The 20150-nt window shown below is 57.6% G+C and overlaps 1 protein-coding gene across 3 annotated transcripts in view; it reads right to left on the reverse strand.

The window, feature by feature from the left end:
• ANKRD11 (ankyrin repeat domain 11) overlaps positions 1-20150 on the reverse strand; it is an 81351-nt gene that overhangs the window by 28257 nt on the left and 32944 nt on the right. The window contains exon 1 of one of the 3 annotated variants that reach the window (XM_031615414.2): positions 1268-7074. The exons of the other annotated variants lie outside the window; for them this stretch is intronic. The gene's annotated coding sequence lies outside the window, so the exon portion shown is untranslated. Of the gene's footprint in view, positions 1-1267; positions 7075-20150 lie in introns of those variants that run through there. 3 annotated transcript variants of the gene reach the window in all.

Raw genomic sequence — 20150 nt, forward strand, 5'->3', positions numbered from 1 at the left:
CAACTGTGTGGTTTGCATGGTTCTGTTGCAGTGAATTACTATTGCACACTGCTAGCACTTGTCCCTGTGCACGTGTGCAAGCACACACTGCAGAGTAACCCCAAAGGGTTTTGTTCTCTTGTGGTCCAACCCCATCCCATGCTTCAGCGCAGGGAAGCAGAACACAACGCCCAGCTCCCACTGCACAGAAACCTGAAGGACTCGAGCAGCAAAGCACCTCTCTTCCTCCTCGCACAGCTCTGTGTTTCTCTCTATCCACCCCACTGCCACACAGACCCAAAGCTTTGCCCATGTGGGACACCTCAGGAAGACCTGGGGGAATCTCAGAGGAAGCACCCAGCAATGGAGCCCATCTCACTCCTCATGGTTTCCAGGCAAGGCCCCGCAGGCACCACCAGGCTGTGAAACAGGCGCACCACAGCATCCCCAAAACACTCCTCTCCTCTCGGGGGCTGGGAGCTCCTGCTGCCCAGCACAGCTTGCAGCCAAAGCACTGCTGGGCACCACGTCCAGGCTCAGCCCTGTGGGCACTCTGGGATCCACTCCCTGGAGCCCTGCTCCCCAACACCTACAACAGAGCTGTGCACTTTCAATGCATTTTTTGGCCTTTCCAATGACTTCCCAGCCTGTTTCCCTAACAGTTTTCTGCTTTCCACTGACACTGTGGTTCAGTGTTTTTCATGAGTCCCCCCAGCCATGGCCAGCCCTGCTGGGGAGGAGGGGCAGCTCCTGGTTTGCCGTGTAGAAACCAGCCCACAGCTGTGGGTTTCCCCTCCCATGGCAGCGTGGCTCGGCATCCCTGCGCCTGGAGCTCATACCGACAGGGCCAGGCTGGATTCATTCCGGCCTCCATGAACCCCTTCACCTTTCTGACTCGTGACTGAGATTGAGAGAGATTAAACCCAGCTTTAGCAGCACAAAGCGTGGCTGTTTGCTGTCGGTGTGGGTCGGAGCACAGTGTGAAGTCGCTCTCTGGCCCAGGGCTGCTCCCAGTGGTGGCCACTTGCAGAGGACAAACACTGACAGACCCAGCCCTGTGCCATGGGACCTCCAGCAGCCGTGTCCCCTCAGCCTGCTGGAAGCTCAGCAGCATTACTTTGCTGCTGTACTACATTACAAAGCGGGGACTTTGCTAAGGCCAGTTTTGGTTTTAAGAGTAAGAAGATGGAGCAGCACTTTGCCAGCTGGATCCCCGCTGCCCGGGGCAAGGAGCTGCTCACCTTCTTACACCTCAACCCAACAGCTGCACTGCAGCAAGCACACCTACCACATTCCTTTGGCATCACAGCACTCACACTCCCAGCCCAGCAAACGGACAGACAGACGGACGGATGGGGCTCTGCATGCTGATTTACATGAGGACCGTTCCACCTCCATTGTGCTGCTGTGAATGGGCGCATTGTCCGGCGCTGGGCGTTCTTCATACCAAGCCCCGGCGAATGGGAGCCCTGGTGCTACGCAGCAACAAAAACAAAACCCCAGCAGAAGTCCATTAGCATCCAAAGGGCCTGGAGCCTGAATGCATCACAAGAACTCTTTGAAAAGTGAGAGTGAAACGAATGTCATAAAACGCTGCTATTAAGTGATACTCATTGTCCAAATTAAACCATCAGAAGCGAAGACCTTGACTCCCCAGCTCGGCGCAGCACACGCTGCAGCACCCAGGACATGGCTATTAGGAGTTTTAAGCCCTGGATTTGCCCCAAGTATGGATTACTCCACATCGTCATGAGCACTTGATCACACGGAGCTATATCTGGATTCCCAGAATAAAAACCCAGACCTGTGGGGGGGTGAGGGGATGTGCAAAGCAGCACCCCCAGTGCAAGGCCCCATCTGCAGCAAGGCGCAGGGCAGGGCTGTGCTGCACAGAGCAGCTGGGAGGCAGGCAGAGGGAAGCCCAGCAAGACCTATAGGGATAAAGCCAGCATCAACCCTATGGGGACAAGCCCAGCAGGGACCCTATAGATATACACCCAGCACGGACCAGCAGGGACAAAGCCCAGTAGAGACCCTATAAAGATAAGCCTGGCATCGATCCCACAGAGACAAGCCCAGCAGAGTCCCTGTAGGGGACAAAGCCAGCGGAGACCCTACAGGGACAAGCCCAGCAGGGACCCCAGGGACAAGCCTGGCTCACAGCCCTGTCCCTGCAGCGGCCCCAGAGCACAGCAGCCAGCAGGTCAGCCCTACCCTGCCACATCCCAATGCACTATTTTAATAAAAGCTCCTTTCTAATGTGGCCGTGCCCCCAGGCCTCACTGCTCCACATCAGGCAGCCCCAGCAGTGCCCTGCTGAGAGCAGCCCCATGCCATGCCCCACACCACGACCCGCACGTGGCAGCAGCAGCACAGCAGCAGGGAGTGGGACAGCATCACCCCAACGTCAGCTCCACATTCATGGCGTCGTTCCTGCAATAGGGCCTGGCACATCAGCACTGCCCACCAGCACTGCCCATCAGCAACACCAGCTGTGGCAGCTTCGGTGGGAGCGAGACAGGGCAAATGCCTTGCCATGGCCCTCACCTCTCTGCTCCTTGCACAGAGAGTAATTAACAAGATTTATATTTTATGCTAAAATTAGCTACCCAGGCTCTCGCTTCCTGCGGCGGTGCCTGAACACCTGTGCCACGTGCTAAATCCTGTCCTTACAGGGGGGAGGGAAGGAGAAAGGGAATGGAAAGGGCAATGCGAGGCTGTTTCTGCCCAGCCCACCGAGCAGGAATGCAGGGAGCTGTGCTGGGTGCGTGCAGCATCGTTTTGCAGCACGACGGCAGCCAAACTAGGTCAAGCCCTAGCGAGCATCCTTTAAAAAAAGGAAAGAAATATCCGTGGGAGAACAGTGAGGTCCCAGGGAAGAAAACATTTGTCATCATTTGAGATGCTTGGTGTGCACTGGAGGACTGGAAAATAGAGATGGATACACACATATCCACGTCTTCTCACAGCTGAAATGGCAGACGGATTTTGCTTATTCCTTTTTGTCTAAAAGACACAGAAACACCTCGGACTGCGAGGATTTTTTTCACACACATTTCACACACCAGCTTAAACCCAAGAGGACTTTTCCCCCATAACACTCCTACAGCGTAATCTTGGTGGGCAGCTCCAGGTGGGCACTGCTATTCCATTTCACACCACAAGCAGCCCTGCCCTGCGTGGGACAGGATCCTGCCCTGCCGTGATGGCAGCTCGGTGCCATTCGCCGCAGGGAAGGATGGTCCATTGATTTCCATTCTGGGGGATGGCTTCCATGGGAGATGGGCTCTGCCTACGGGAACACATCACCCACATGTGCCACTGCAGGGACGCAAAGGGGACGTAGGATAGACCCCCACCAAAGGGACACGAAGGGGACGTGGGATGGGCACCAGCCTTCGGGTGCGTGGATTTGGGGCAATCGCTGCCTGCCTCTGGGTGAAGAGCAGCTGCAGCCCTAAACGCAGCCCGTGGTGCAGCAGAGCCGCTGCACGGTGCCCACTGTGTCCCTGTCGGGGTGGCACAGCTCCGTGGCTCTCAGCACTCCCCACGAAGCAGCAGTGGAACAGACGCTGCCCAGCAGCTCCCAGCCTTTCATTGGGGCTGCGTGGGCGCCCACGCTGCAGCTCATCACCTTAGCAACGGCTCTAAACATATGTGCGGTGACATCAGCTGATTTCAGAAAGCTGTAAATAGAGGATAATAGCACGAAAAAATGTTGGATTGGAGCCAGGGCCTAAAAACCATACTATTAAAGCCCTGCCTGTAATTCAATGTATGCAAACTCGTTAGCATCCCCGGCTCCCTCAGAGCTGGGTGACCGCGCACCGAGCGGCACGGCGCACTGCTGGCCTGGCATGGCACAAGGAGCAGCCAGAGCTCGGGCTGCCCAAAGCCTGCAGGAACATCTGTGGATATCTGCAGCACTGTGCAGTGAGGGTACGGGCTGTGGGCATGCAGGTAAAGCCATTCCCCAGGCTTCCAGTAAGGAACAAGCACTGCAGGAGCCCAAGCACAGCGGAGATGTGCGCACGTATCCATACAGACGGTGCCCACCACGAGGTGATGTGGCACAGTGCTGCTCACTGCTAGGACTAAAGCAGAGCTGCAGCTGCTGGGAGCTGCAGATGCACGAGGAGACAAACGCAGCGCAGTGGCACGAGCACAAAGTTCTCCCTCCTTCCCTGTGCTGAGGTTTTCTCCCATCAATTGGAGCTGCGAGGAAATTCAGCGAGTTGAGATCAGCGGTGTTAATCGTTATTGCATTTGAATTAAATCAGCATCATTTTTTAACTACAGGCAATTTACTGCGGCTCACCTAGATCTGGAAGCTGTGTAGTGCCTCTGGATCACCAGCACACCACAACACGCCAGCTGATGTCAGCGCATGGTGCCCCCCAGGTGCCAACCCCACGTCACAGCTTTGCTCTGAGCCCCTAGGGAGCAGCTTTCCTAAGGCAGGAGGAAAAGGAGGAAAAAGGGCCCAGGACCACCTGGCACCGGGTGCCCTCCGCACCACCAAGGCAGCAGCCAGGTGTAAACACTGTGGTTGAAGTTGAGAAACACTGGGAAGGTGCCTGCACTGCTGGGGATGCCAAGGATGCACTGCCAGGCCAAGCACTGACGAGATGCTGGGATGGGGAGAAGCAAAGCTGCAGCACAGGTCCCCATGTAGGACCCAGGAGGACAGCATGGGTGGCTCTGGGGTGCATTGGGGTCCAAGAGTCCCCAGGCATGGGAGGTCTCATAGAACTGCTGGGCAGCACCAACACACGGCCTGGTGTGTTGTACACCGTGCTGCCCTGCAGCACCTACACTCAGATGGTCTGCAAGTGGAACCCACACATTTTCAGGCAGCCCAACACAAAGCTGTGCACCCTGCCTGGGGAATGACACCACAGAATCACAGAGTGGCTTTGGGCTGCAAGGGACCCACAGACACTTTGCTCTTGCAAAACAAGCTCCAGGCACCCTTCCACCCAAGGAAAGTGGAGCGCACGTGCCCGAGATAAACAGCATCATGGGACAGGTAAGCAGCTGCTCCTGATTTATCACACCATCGCCCCATCTAATTGCATAGCCAAGTGGTCAGTCACTGTAATCCGCCGTAAGCTGCTTACACTTTCTTATGCGGCTCCGTGGCATTGCTCACTTCCTGATTCAGAAATAACAATTCCTTAAGTCCTGCTGCAAAAGGTGAGTGAACAGAGCATCACCTCCTGAGCAGCTCCTGCTGGCACGGCATGGGGCTGCCATGGGGACACTGACCGACCACAGGGACAGGGACACAATCTGCTCAGTTCCTGCACAGCTTTGGTGCACGTATATTCTTCCCATCACAGTTACAGGATATTTTTGCATTGCATTTCCAGAAGCCCAGCTGGAAGGCACACAAACAGGCTGCAGCATCCATCAAAAAGGGTCCCTGAGGGCACCGGGACGCCTCATCCCTCCCCACTGCAAACCCAGGTCATCAAAAGCGCACTGGGATTGCAGCAAGCTCTGGGTTATCTCAGGCTTTGTGCTGTACCACACTGTCATTTGTAAGAAGTTTCTTTTGCTCCTGGACAACTATCCATGCTGGAAGAAGCCAAAAACGGCCCTCAGGCTCCCAGCAGCACAGCCACCATGGGGACTTCTCCCACGCACCAGTGCTGGCCTGTGCCCAACGACCCCGCGCCCATCGCCTGGCGGGGCCGAGCCCCGGCCGTGAGGAATTTTTCTGCAGCCTGATACAAAATTTATCTTTACCATATGTAAAATTCATCTGTGTGCTTGCACACCCTGGTAGGCTTGAATGGGGCAAAGGAGTATTTCAGTTCCCAGCACAATTTATTATTTAAAAGCAGTAAAATTACAGTGCTGATAGGAGAGCCCGGCGCGGCACTGACGTAATGGCGAAGCAGCGCTGAGCCGCTCCGTACATTAGCGTGCTGGCCGGGGTGCTTGCTCCCATCCATTATTTATGGTCCTCTGGCGTGCAGCCTGGAGAGGGTCACGTCGCTGAAAGCCAACTTTACCTTCATTGTTCGCAGTCTCCTGCCCAGCTGTCGCTCTGCTCGCTCATTTAATGCACTCACAGCGGTGTAAGAGGATGCGCGAGGGCTGTGGTCCCTCCCAGCACACGGGAGATGGGATCTTGGTTACGGGGCCACGCGGTCAGCCCCAAAACCACCACTTTTCCCCCGGTGCACGGGGAGGAGGCTCTCCAGGCTCCGCTCCTGCTGCTCACCAGCTCACCCCTCGCCCCCAAACTCCATCTGCCACTGCCAAAAGGCAGAACTTCCAGCTGCTGTGGAGACATTGCACTGCCAGACACCGCTTGGGGACACTGCTCAGAGCCCCATGAGGCAGTCGGGCTCTGCTCCCTCTGTGCTGGCTCCTGCGGGCCTGTCCGTATCCTCAGAATCCAGGATTATTGCCATGGCAACTATCTCGAGAACTTATTAAGTAAAAAAAGAAGAACAGTTTGAACACACAGAGCCTACATTTGTAACGTACGAGCTGACTAAATTAGCATCGCGAGGAGTTTTAGTAATCAAAATAGATTCTGTTCTAGCAGCTCCATCTCCGCCTTACAGAGCTACAGGGAAAAACCTGATAATAATGGCAGCGTGGGGAAGAGGGCACGGCAGATTCCCCTGACCATGGCCCTGCATCATGCCCAGCCTGAGCCCTGTTTGGGCAACTCAGACACCAGCGCCAGGGTTTGAGGGTGGGGACAGGGATGGGAACAGGGATGGGGATGGGGATGGGGACAGTGGCACCCTGGGCTCCCATAGCACCGCCTGCCAGCTGGGCATGGAGGGGACCGCCCTGCAGCCCCGTTCCACGTGGACAGGGGGAGGAAATCAGACCTGCTGGGCACTGCTGAGGAACTCCGTCTCAGGTCTGACCCAGATGTCAGTCAGCCCCAGCAGAACCATTTGGGAAGCACTGTAAATCCAAGGCTTAAATGAACCGTAAGCTCAGCCACCACATCCAGCCAGGGAGACTACACACATTATTGATTTACCTTAGAACTCCTTGGGAACCCATTTCCAGTGGTTTCTAATGGAACCTGGATCTAATCTACCTCATGAAGCTGAGCACCCTGCAAGGAAGCCCAGCAGCAGCGCCAGGCCGGCAGCCGGGGGCACCCAGAGCACAACCACCCACGTTGGCAGGAACCTCAACCCAGCCATGCTGAGAGCCCACGGCTCTGTGAGGCACACCAGGCTCCGGCAGGCAGCAGTGGGATGGGTTGGGTGTCCTGGGGACACATCCCAGTGCCACGTGGCACCGAGCGCTCCTGTGTGTGGGGACACGCTGCTGCCTGGAGGAAGGGCACGGCCCAGCCTGACGTGGGCCAGCCGCTGCAGTGCTGCTCCGCTTTGTTCCTGGTGAACGAGGAGCACAGCTCCTTTAGCAAAACCTAGAAGGGAAAGGCTTCTCCCAGCAGCAACCAGCCCTGTGCCACAGTGCCGAGCAGGGAGCGCTCCCAGCGAGGTGTGAGGTTGAGGTTCCTGCCAACATGGGTGGTTGTGCTCTGGGTGCCCCCAGCTGCCGGCCTGGCGCTGCTGCTGGGCTTCCTTGCAGGGTGCTCAGCAGGGCAGGAAGGAAACTGTGCCATCAGTTGCAGGCTTTGAACACGCACAGATCTGCACCGCTGAGCACCGCCAGCTAGCGCAGCTCTCACTGCCACCAAAGCTCCATCCTCAACTCTGATCACTGCAAAACACACCTGCAAACGCATCCTGCCTTGTGACAAGTGAAAGCCGGGCAGCGAGGGCTGTGAGGCAGCTCCTGCAACTGCTGCTCTTATTATGTGTGCCTCACTGGAAAGGCAGCACTCAGCCCAGCCCAGCAGTGTGCTGCAGCCCAGCACAGAGCTGTGAGCAGTGCCAGATGTCGGTGTGACCCCGCAGCTGCCTCCCAGGGTCACTGCGCCCGCAGCGGGGCTGCTCCCACACCTCCAGCAGCAGTGGGGCCAAACAAAGGGCTACGGGCACATCTGGTGAGCTCAGAAGCAGGGCTGGTTTATCTCTGCTAATGGAGTGCCGGCAGAAGCCTGCAGGGCTGCTCACATCGTGGAGGGAGAGCTGGGGGCAACCGGAGCCATAAGGGAGCCCCTGGGCAGCAGCGAGCACACAGCTGGGCTTCTCCATGCACAGGGAGGGAGGCTGAGGGTCTGCTGGAAGGACAGGGGAAGCTTGGAGGCCACAGAAGCTAGGGCTCGGATTCCTGCAGATAAGGCCACATCAAGTTTTCCATTCCGGAGCTCTCCCTCTGTGGTTTGCAGAGTGAAAATGCTTTGGTCAGGTGCAAACTCCAAGAGCACAATCCTGAATCGGGGGCTGCTGGCGTACAGCAAGTCCCGTGTGCTGTGTCACCCACTGAGATGTGGTTCCCCTCCATGGACAAAAGGAGAAGCCTACCTTCCCCTCATCAAACTGCTGACACCCCGACCCTGCACCGGCACCAGCACTGCGGCCATTCCATCCCTGCAGACAGAAACATGTGCTTGTTTTGCTGCTGCTGAACTGCTGGGAAGTAACTCCTGGCACACAGAGCCTGACAAAGCCCAGCTCCCAAGCAGCAGCTGGAACCGCCTGCGCCACAACCTCCATCAATTCCATCCCTGGATGTATGGGGGATGGTGTGGGAGCACCCCCTGCGTGCAGCCCAAAGTCAGCCTGGGTTCCTCTGCTTCCACACTGAGATGGAACAGATGGGACAGGAGCAGGACAGCCCCACGGCCCCAGCAGGACAGAGGGGCTCAGAACCCCCACTCACCATCCCATCCCACTCCCCCTGGCAAACCAACACTCCAACTTGGTTCTTTCTGTAGGGAACAGACAGATTGCAAGAGAAAACTATATCCCAACCGCTGCCAAATCCCACAGATCTCGTTATTAGCAGGCAATTAGGAGCCATTACCAGCGCTTCCTGCTACACTGCGCTCTGCTCGCAGCACACGCGGGGTTGGGGCCGGAGAGCTGCATCCCATCCCACCACCAGCCCCAAAAAACCCAACGGGAAAAACCCAGAGATTAAATGGGGGGGGGGGAGGGAGGAGGAGAGCGACATAAACAGGAGCGCACAAAGGAAAAGCAGTTCTGCTCTTGTTTTTTAGCTCACAATCAAGATCTAAGCTATTCAGGAAACTGGTGCGCTGCCCTCCAACCAACTTCAATTAGGGAATTCAAAAGCATTCAGACAAAAGAATGCCTGGGAGTCACTGTGCGCTGATATTTTTAGCCGGAGCTGGGAGCTGTTTGTGGGGCACGGCGCTGCCTCTGCGCCCAGCTCTGTATTTACGTTCGCAGGACGGTTACATTTACTGGGTCACGGGGAAGGAGACGAGCAGAACGTGAACGCTCCGAGTGCTGCCATGTGCCGCTCCCAGCCGGCACCGCGGGCAGACCCAATGGAGAGCAGGGTGCAGAACAGGGGCTGCCCCCACGGCCCCCCTTCAGCAGGAACCCACTGATGGGCACTGAAAGCAGCAGCGCATCCTGGGGAGCTGCCTGCAACTCAGCGCCCGGCCACCAGCCCTGCCTCGACCACCAGGTGCCATTCTCCGTGGCGACGCCGATTTCGGCACAATCGCCAAAACCAAAGGGCTGGGGGGCGAAGGGGAACGGGGAGCGATGGGGAACGGGAGGTGATGAGGAATGGGGGGCGATGGGGAATGGGCAGCACTGAGCCCTGAGCCGCCCCATCCATTCCTCCCCGCAGCCGCCCGCTGCTCGGCCCCCTCTTCCGCTCCCTCCCACCACTGCGGCAGCGCAGATGGCAGCAGCGTGACCTCGCTGTTCCTGCCTCCTTGTTTTGATCCCGCAGTCTTGATTGTTCAGGCTAATCCCACACTCCGAGCTTTGGCTGCCAGCCAGAGCTGTTATTAATGGCACAAAAGCTTCTCATTCCAGCTACTTCTACATCCGCTAATGCTGTTGTTCCCTTCCCTCGCTCCCCCTCTCGCCACGTTAGGGTTGGAGCTGGGATGCACTTTACAGGGGGGCGGCCCCTCTCTGCTCACCCCACGGCAGTGCCATGCCCATGGGAGCACAGGGCCATGGGGCAGCACAGAGCTAAAGGGCAGCACGGGACCATGGGGCAGCACAGCAGTGCATGCAAGGTACCCAGTGCTGCCCAGGCAGCACCATGCTGGTCACCTTGCCCCAGCTGCAAGCGACAAAGGGTGGATCCAAACGAGCGTGTTGAAGCTCCAATTAAAACCACACGCTGAGAGAAGGCTGCTAAGGGTTTGTAATTCAGCCCTTCAAGCAATAGCACATCCACACATCCCTGCACAAGGAACAGAAACATGCTGTGTGGGGCTGAGCACGGTGCCCAGGCTGTGCCCCGTTTGAAGCCCCCTGGTACACTTCTCCATAGCCCTCCCCTACTGAGGGGTCTTCCCCTACAAGTGGCTGTGTGGTGCCGTGGGCCTGCTGTCACACCGAGCTGCCTAGACACATGGCAAGGCAGGGAGCAGGAGGAGGAGAAGCAGGAGGAGGAGGATGCTCTGTGCCATGGTCGTGCACGGCCCCGGGGATGCAGCACGCAGCCCTGCAGCTGCTCGCCCAAAAAGCTGCTGAGCAGAGCAGGCCTCCTCTGTGTGAATGCTGCGTGTCCCTCCCACCTGCAGCCCTCACAAGGCACAGCCCCATGCAGCAGCACGCAGCTCACTGCAGCTCCAAATCAGCCCCTGCCCTTTGCTACAGCAACCACAGTGCTTCTGCCCACCACAGCACCCTGCAGCCCTGCACAGACACCAATGGGAGCCCAGCTGCCTTCCAGCAGCTCCTGGTGTTGGCGGCGAAGCTCCATGAAAATAACTGTAGAGACGGAGCTCCAGAGGCTCTGCATGTGCCAAGGATTAACCCCAAGGAATTAATGATTCTCTTGCATTGCTCAACCCCTCCTGCCCCGGCACTGGAGGAGCCTTGCGCTAATCCCTGCTCCCTGGGTCTGGCTGTGGTGTGCATGCACTGGGTGGCTCCAGGGCCATGCTGCTCCCAGCACAGCCACACTGCTCCCAGCACAGCCACACTGCTCCCAGCACGGCCACACTGCTCCCAGCACGGCCACTGGGTCACCAGGAGGGAAAGCTGGTATCAGGTCTGAAACCACTCCCTGCCACAAAAGAGAAAACGCAGTTCAAAGCTGCTATGCATCACTTCTGAGGGTTCAAGGGACTAAAAATAATCTTTATTTAAAACTACGCAATAGTTGCACCATCAGGAGAACAAAGGGAGAAATACACCTGGAGAGAAAAGCTCCAGGCTGCGCGGCGGGGTCCCTGCGGGCACAGAAGTGGTGGCCCTGCAGAGTTATGGGGCAGGACACAGATTCACAGTTGAAAGGGAGGCAACTGAACTCGGAACAGCAAAAATAGGAAATAATGCAAATTAATACTGTTTATCACTTTCGAGGCCAGAAGGATGGCTGCGGCATCTTAGCAAACAGCCCAGCAGGGACAGAACTTCCCCAAGTTCCTTCTGCTTCCACGCTGCACCGATGCAAAGCAACTGCAGCAGATAAAAAACCAAGGCAGCGCCTAACAAACCCCAGCACTGCAGGGATGCAGGGCCTGCCGCGGCCACACGCTCACTGCTCTCACAGCAGTGCTCTTCCTGCAGCTCCTGCTGGATGGCTCTGCAGGCACAGCTGCCCTGGCCTGCTGCTCACTGAGCCACAGCGCCGTGTTTCCAGCCCTGAGCACGAGGAAGCCATCAGAATCCCACTCCTCCAACCACAGCAGTGCAGCACTGAGCGCTTGGGCATCCCGTGCAAAGCGGGACGGCGGTGGTGTGACAGCCCCAGGCTGGGACCTGCAGCCCAAAGCAGTGGGAGCACAGCACAACACGGCAGCTCCAAACAATCCGTGGGGGGACACACGTGCTGGGAACGCACAGCGTTGGGAACGCTCTGTGTTGGGAATGAACGCACGGCGCTGTGAATGCACAGCGTTAGGAATGCACCCCACTGGGAGCAGTGCTGTGTATGCCTCACGCTGTGAATGCGCTGCGTTGGGAACGCGCAGCATGCCACACGTGGCAGCACACCCACACGGTGCCCAGGCTGCAGCTGGGCGCAGCCATGAATCACCACGCAGACACCGCTGCGCCCGCAGCAGCGCAGCCCCCAGCCCAGCTCTCCATAACAGTGGGACGGGGTTCACCCCAAGAGGCCGAGCAGGGGGAGCAGCACCGCCCAGCAGATCACGGTTCCATCCCCAGGGCTCTGTGCTGGGATCTGCAGGACGGCAGCACAGCACGGCCAGCCCTGCCCGCAGCGCCCAGCCCCTCTCTGCCATTCCCCCTTTGTTCTCCCCTGCTGCCTCCTGTTTACCTCCCGACCTGCCTTCGCTGGCTGCCTCGCAGCTCCTCCTTCCTTGGCAAGCCTCTGAGATGCGCATTATACAAGATACACAAAAATAAATTGTTTTTAATCCTCCAGACTCTAGTGCTTCCAAACAAGGATCTTAAAGAGCTTTACAAACAATGGATTAAGCCGTAAGGCTCCCCGCGAGGCAGGGAAGTGCTGCTTTCAGGGAGGCGAGAGGCCGCAGGGTGACAGCGGCCACCGCAGTGCTGACCTGCACTGAGCACAGCGCCCAGCTCGCCTGCTGCCAGCACACCTCCAGCCAGCAGCACTTCGCCATCCTGCTCCGAATTGCCCCCTGCCGTGGTCCTGCAGCACAAGACCCCCCTGCTTCCCAGAAACACCAGCCATGCACTCGGTGGCCTCAGCTTGCAGCCTACATGAGCGCAGCGTCATTCCCAGCCTGCAAAGCCTCTTCCCAGCTGTGCTTTGCATCCTCCTGTAAACAAGCTTTGCATGCCGAGCTCCGCATCCCTCCCTCGGCTGTAGATGTTTGTGCAGGGGTGGGAGCAGGGAAGCTGCCTGCCATAGCCCCAAGCGCTGCTGCCTGCGCCCGGCTGCTGCCCGCCCTGCAAGCCGTGATGACAGCTTCTATTTTGGTGGTGTTTTCATCATATAGATGGAGCAAACAGGCTGCGCTCCAACCCAGCGCCGCTGCTGACCTGAACGTGTTTCTTATTCATTTTAAACCAGCAGAGCGATTTGTTGCTGCTGAAAGCCAAACTTTGTGACGCTGCCTGCTTCCCAGTTCCCTCGTCGTTAATCTCAATGCAGACATTTCTGCAAAAAGACTTATTTACAGAACAACCCCGCTCCTGCATGCAGCACGGCCCAGTCAGCCTCACCCCGCAGGCAGCCGGGCGCCCACCAGCTGGCACCTCAGGGTGCCCCCAGACCCCCTGCAGGTGCCCCAAACCAGCCCTGCAGCACCGGTCAGAGCTGGCAGCAGAGCTCCTGGAGCTGCACAGCACACAGCCCAGCTGCAGCACAGGGATGCGATGGAGGCGGCTCCCAGCTTTGCACAGCGCGTCTCCATGCTCTGTGTCGATGGGGGCAACTGCCAGACCAAAGTGGAGTTGGCCTGCCAGGTGCACGGCGGGGCCCTGCAGGGATGCTGTGCCCACGCCGCAACTCGGCCCTCACCCTGGCTCCTTCCCCAGCGGGGTGCTGATCGGGGAGGAGGAAATACACAGCACAGGTGCTGCTGGGCGCAACCATTTGCTTTTTCCTTTCATCTTTTTCTAACGAGCAGAACGTATTCCGTGAACCTGTAGGTGTGCCGCTCATACAGACGCTCCATGTGCACCAAGATTTGCTGAAATCATTACAGCAGCATTCCCCCACCTCCCCCAGGAAGCAGCTCTACGTATCCGTGCACAGCAGAATCACGACACAGAGCAGCACAGTTCCATCCCCGTGTGCTCCCTCAGGGCTGTGCCTATGGGCAGACCGTTCCTGGAGGCCACAGCAGAGCTGCTCCCTGCAAACACACAGCTGCATGCACACCACGCACCACGCTCTGCCTTCAGTGCCGTTCTCTGCACCGCGTTCAATTCCTTATCCCTCTCCCACAGCCCCATGTTACTGGTGGGACGGCCCCACACCACTCTGCTGTTTGTCACCGCGGCCGCGCTGCACAAACAATGCCGTGTCGCAGTTTGTCCTGTCTGGGAGCCAAAGCATTCCTGCTAGCAGGCTGAACGCTGTGCCCGTGGCTCACGGCTGCAGCTCAGCTCGCCACGCAGGGCCGGCCTCCTCCGCAGGAAAACCAGGCCGAGCCGGCTGGGAGGCATGTTTGGAATCTGGAGATTAATTCCACGTAAACTCACGCGTTCAGACGCCTTTGTGGGGCCGCAACGAGAGCGTCTGATCCCACAGAAGTAGGGCAGCGCAGTGTGGGACGGGGCCTCGCCAGCACCGCCTCCATTTTGCAGCTCCTCCACGCTCGGTGCAGGGATGGGGGGTTGGGGGGGCTGGGGGGAGTGCATCTGGGAACAAAGAGCAGCAGAGCCCAGCACTGAGGGTCAGGAGGTCGGGGCCGGGCTGCGCATGGGACGCGGTGCTTTTGTTCAGCAGGAATGGCTGCGAGAGACAAAGCGGCGGGGCTGGGGGGCCACAGCGGGCAGAGGGGTGGATGGGGGCTGGATGGGGGTGGTGCAGGGCCGGATGGGGGCTGGAGGCCCCTCTGAGCGCTGCCCACTGCCGCCTCTGCTGCAGCAGGGGATGAATTATTCAGGGTGAAACCATTTTAAACCATGCCAGGATGCACAGCAGCACTAAGATGGGTGGTGAGCAGGGACCTCAACCCACGGCCATGCTGCTCAGCGTAGGACAGCTCGGGAGGACAGCCCGGCACACACAGCTCCATGGTCCCATGGGATGCCACACCAGGGCTGCCAAAGCCAGCACTCAGGGCAGTGACATGCAGCCTGCACCAGGCAGAGGGGGGTGATGCTGTACGTGGGCAGACAGCAAGATGGGGGAAGGGTTTAAACTAAAAGAGGGGAGATTTAGGTCCTGTGTGAGGGGGAAATGCTTTGCTCACAGCCCAGAGCTGTGTGGGTGCCCCAGCCCTGGAGGTGCCCAAAGCCATGGGTAGGGCTGGGGGCTGTGAGGTCCCTCCAACCCAGCCATCCTGTAGTTCCAGGCTTCTGTGACTGCCCTCCTGCTGGCACGGCACAGCACGGCATGGCACAGCACGGCACGGCACGCGGATATATGCAGGTCAAAAAGGAAAACATCAACAAAAAGGTAGCAGAGAAAAAAGGGGCATTGTGTTGTTTTGTTTTTAACCAAGGAGACCAAATAATTAAATGGCCTGGAAACTATTCTGCATTAAGAGTCGCTACAGCACTAAAATCCCAGCGCTGACAGCTGCGGGTGAAGCCCTTTAAGTTACCATGGCAGTCAATGCAGCGATTCGCCCACTCGTTCCTCAGTAATGCGGGATTCGTTTTTTAATGCAATTCAACTACAAACAGCAAATGCTGCGGAAGGGAAAAGTGCTTCCCCACGCCTCTCCCTGCCCCCCATCGCAGGAAGGCTCTCCCGGAGCAGCCCCAGCTCCCACCTGCCGCCCCCCCCATCACCGGGCTGCCAACCCCACGTCCTGGGCTGCCCCTTCCCTCCCTTTAGCTCAGGCAGAGCCCTGCTAACGCAGACCCAGCAGCACCCAGGGGACAAGTCGGAGCAAGAAGGGGCCCAGACAAAGGCGGCCAAGATGGGCGTTGTGCTGCAGCGCGCTGACGTGCCCGGTGTTATTTTCGCAATCCAGAAACACCTTTGGGCCAAGCTGAGGCTTTGCTGCCCTGCAGTGCTCCCAGCCCTGCCTACCTGAATGCTGGGGCAGCCCCCGACCGCATCCCCACGCACACATCCCATCCCAGTGCCACCCTCACACTGTGGCACCGGGCAGCCCAGCAGCACGCGCTGCTGCTCCTGTGGAAGCACTGCTCCCAGCCCTTAATCCGGGGTGCTGTTTGTTACAATAAATGTTCACACCGAAAGCTGCTGGGCTTTGCTAACAAAGGCTGGGAGAATGGCTCTCGTGGGACAGAAAGACTGCACGGTGGGCACAGCACGGCCCAATGGAGCTCCACGCAAGCACAGCTCTGCCCAGCAGCCCAAAGGACTCCAAGGCAGTTATTACCGATATGATCCCCAATCTCCTCCTGAAATACAACTGTTTTACCTCCACCAAAGCACCTGCTGCTTATTTCTACTAGGAAGCAATAAGAAAATGGCACATTAAATACATGAAGCCAGGGCTGGGAGCACAGGAGTCCCACCACAGACACGGAGCACCCTGAGATGGAGGAGAAATGTTGGAGTGCCACAGCCCTGAGCATCGCACCCACACCGCCTGTGCATCGGGCACACTCATCCACCTGCTGCCACGTAAATGCCCCAAACCATCTTCATTATAAAGATATGAAGATGGCATTTCAATAGGCAGGCTGAGAGAGAAGAGGCCATCCTCCCCACCTGCAGCACACCAACGTGCACCGTGTGTGTATGCTAAAAGGCTCCTCGCGCAGCGCCAATCTGCTGCTAACTGTGCTGAATTCCTCAAAGAAAAGGACACACTTTGTGCTGAGCAACTGGGAAACAGCCCTGGAAACAGGAGCCTTCCAAGAGCTGTGTCTGAGTGCCCACAGGCAGGACGCGGCCCGCTGTTCTCCTGCCCAGACCGCAGAGCTCCCATCAGGATTTTTATTTTCTGGCTGTTTTTGGCAGGGGAGGAAAGATGCAGCTCCCCAGCAGGACGCACAGCACGGAGCCCACAGACAAGCTGACAGCAGCACCAAAGCCCGGCTCACAGAACCTCCATCTTCAGAGAGTAATTACAGCTTAACCAAAATAAGCACATCCCAGTCGCTGTGCGCACATCACAGCTCTCCTTCCCTCCGAGGCGAATGCCAGGAATACCTGCTGACAGGCTCAGCCCGGCTGCCCTGCCTACTCCTCTCCATTTTCTCAGGCTTCCTTCCTGGCTCCCTTCCAGCATTCCCATCTCTCTCAGAGGATCCTGTTTTCCTTCACCGTCCTCCGTGCTGTCTCCTCCTCTTCCTTCTCATCGCCACCCACTCGTTTTTTTTTTTTTTCATCTTTCCCAACTCTGTGTTTGCCACATCCCTTCACCGCAGCACCTCCTTGCCGTGCAGCTGGCTGAGCCTGGCCCTGGGCAGTGCAGCTCCAGGAGCTCAGCCTGCTCCCCCAGCCCAGAGCACATCGCTCAGCCAAAAGGAGCTCCGAGGAGTGAGGCTCCTTACCTACAGCTGTACTGACATTTTAACTCTTGGGACCCCAGTGCAGCCCTAAGCACCACGGATCCGCTTGCTTGGAGCACAGTGATGCAAGAACCAAGAGCGAGTCTCACAATATCACCATTTCCACAAAGAAAGATTGCTAATTAACGATGCTATAACCGCCCCCAGCGCGCACGTTTGCGCCACACAACATTAAGCTCCTTATTTTATGAGCTTGACGCAGCCTGTGGGAACACCTGCATGGCTGCACAGGTATGGGGGACCCAGGGCTGCGCTTTGCTTCGTGCATCACCTTCCCCAGCACCCAGCACTGCGCTGACTTACAGCCACGGGGGCACTGCAAGAACTGGGTTGGTGTCATGTCATAGAACCACAGAATGGCCCAGGTTGAAAAGGACCTCAAAGATCATTGAGTTCCAACCCCCTGCTGTGTGCAGGTCGCCAACCAGCAGACCTGGCTGCCCAGAGCCACATCCAGCCTGGCCTTGGATGCCTGCAGGGATGGGGCATCCACAGCCTCCTTGGGCAACCTGTTCCAGTGCCTCACCACCCTCTGGCTGAAAAACTTCCTTCTCATATCCAACCTAAACCTCCCCTGTCTCAGTTTCAAACCATTCCCCCTTGTCTTATCACCATCCACCCTCACAAACAGCCGTTCCCCCTGCTGTTTACATGCTCCCTTCAAGCACTGGAAGGCCACAATGAGGTCTCCTTGGAGCCTCCTCTTCCCCAAGCTAAACAAGCCCAGTTCCCCAGCCCCACAGCTCCCAGCCCATTTCACACGGGAAGCTCTGGGTTCCCCCCCAGCCGGGCGCACACAAGAGGACATTGTGTGGCTGAATGGGGAGCAGCGTGCTGATGCCTGGGCTGCAAAGCACATGGGACAGGTGCACAGAAGCTTACCAAATTGGCGCGCATGGCTCACACACAGCTTCATTTCTGGGTGAGGACGCACAGCAAATTGCTGCTGCCGGAGCGGCCGCAGTGTTGTGTGTGGGGAGGGGGAGAAATCCCATTAGCCCCAGTGCAGACATGTCTCACGCTTGCCAGATCACAATGCGGACGCTCACACTTTCTGTTCCTGTGTCCCCAGCCTGGAGGCAACTGGTTTCAGCCCAGCTGCTGGCCATCCCTGACCCAACCTGCACCTCCATGCATTGCTTTGTTTTGAGTTTTTTGCTTTGCACCGAGTGAATCACCCGGCAGAAGGCAGGCAGGCAGGCAGGCAGCCGAGGCCCCGGCATGTCCCAGCCGGTGTCTGGGGATTGCACGGTGCTTTAAAGCTGCTCCCGACAAACCTTACAGCCTCACAGCACAGTGCTGTTCCCAACAGCCCAGCTCTGACCCCAAATCCACGCACAGCACAGCCCGTGGACACAGCCACCCCAGCTCCCTGCTTGCACCCCAATCCCGTTTTGGTGTGTGCAGGGCTGTTGTGCTGGCACAGGGAGCGCTCAAGTCTGTGCTGCAGCAGGAAGAAAACAGATGGGGAAGGACTTTAAGGGGTTTAGAGCAGACTGGAGAAGCGAAGGCTCTGGGGAGAGCTGAGAATGGCCTGCGAGTACCCAAAGGAGCTGTAAGGAGGAAAGGGACAGACTCCTCAGCAGGATCTGTTGGGATAGGACACAGGGAAATGGCTTCACTCTGAAAGAGTGGAGATTCAGACTGGACGTAAGGGAAAAGCCTTTTACAATACAAGCAGTAAGGCACTGGCACAGGCCGGGGTCAGGCTGGTGGGCCATGAGCTCCTGATGGCACTGCCACGTTCCTGCTCGTGGTCCTCACAGGTCCCTTCCAACCCAGTGCTTCTACCAACCCAGCAGAGGCTGGGATCTGACACAGGAGCACACAGTGCTCCTCACCCACACCAATCTGTGCCTTTTCCTGCTATTTCACCTAGAAGCAGCCAGAAATTCCCTCCTGCTCTCTAATCCGCACATCCATGAGCAAAGCCCTGAGCAGCTTTGAGGCTGGGTTTGCTAAGAGCATCTTTTGGCTAAAATGCAAGCTTATATGTGCAGGTAAGCCAGGTCTGCACCTCGAATACCACACTTGGAGGCATCTAAACCAACAAGCTGCAGAGCAATGCCCCCCCGGGGGTGGGACAGGGAACTGGTTGGGCTGGCTGCTATATAAAGCAGCAGGCACTGCATGCAGCTTTTTCATTACTGATTAAGTCAACCAAGTTCTGCCCGGGCTTAGCTGAACACTGACAGGCACCAGCCCTGGTGAGCACTGCTTGTTGGGGCAGCTGGGCACCATCCCAGTGCGGGACACAGGGGTGGCACTGGGGCACGGTGTGTGCTCAAAGCTCTGCCCCAGCACCGGGCCCACTGGCAGCAGGACAGCTTGTCTTAGAGACTGGAAAGAAAGCTGAACTTCAGCATTCTGGAAACTTGCTGTGCTCGCTGCATCACAACCCCTCGTAACAGCACAGACACCACCGACAGCACCAGCTGGGTGCGAATTACTCTCCTAAGCACAGGATGCTTCATAGGAGGGGCAGAAGAAAATCTCATAAGGAACAAAATTCACGGAATACTAAAAGCTGAAAAAGACCACCAAGGCCATCTAAACCAACCACCGGTCAGACTGGGACTGCTCCTTCGGTTCCAGGCACACCAACCAACCAACCACCCTTCTGTGCACTGAAGCCTCTTGAAGGAAAGCAGCCACGTCTCCAGCTGATGCTACCAATATGGCACTCCTGTTCCTGGCTGCAACTTTGAAGACGACCACAGCCCTTCCAAGGGCAGCCCCACATGGGTTCTGCAGAGAACTCACCCATGGTAACAAAGCACCATCAGCACTTGTTGTCTCAACTACACACGGCCATTGCTGTCTCTGGGAACGCACACGGCAGCAAGGAAACCAGCAGCTACCGACAGCACCACGGCCATCACACTGCATCTCCCCACCCTGAGAGCAGGGATGCACACAACACAGGTCCGTACAGCGCGGCCGTGCCACGCAGCACACAGCAACAGGGCACGGCGAGCACTCAGCACGGCTCCTGCTCCCCCGCTGCAC

The sequence above is a fragment of the Phasianus colchicus genome, chromosome 13 (genome assembly GCF_987193195.1).
Source record: "Phasianus colchicus chromosome 13, bPhaCol1.hap1.1, whole genome shotgun sequence".
Taxonomy (NCBI): Eukaryota; Metazoa; Chordata; class Aves; order Galliformes; family Phasianidae; genus Phasianus; species Phasianus colchicus.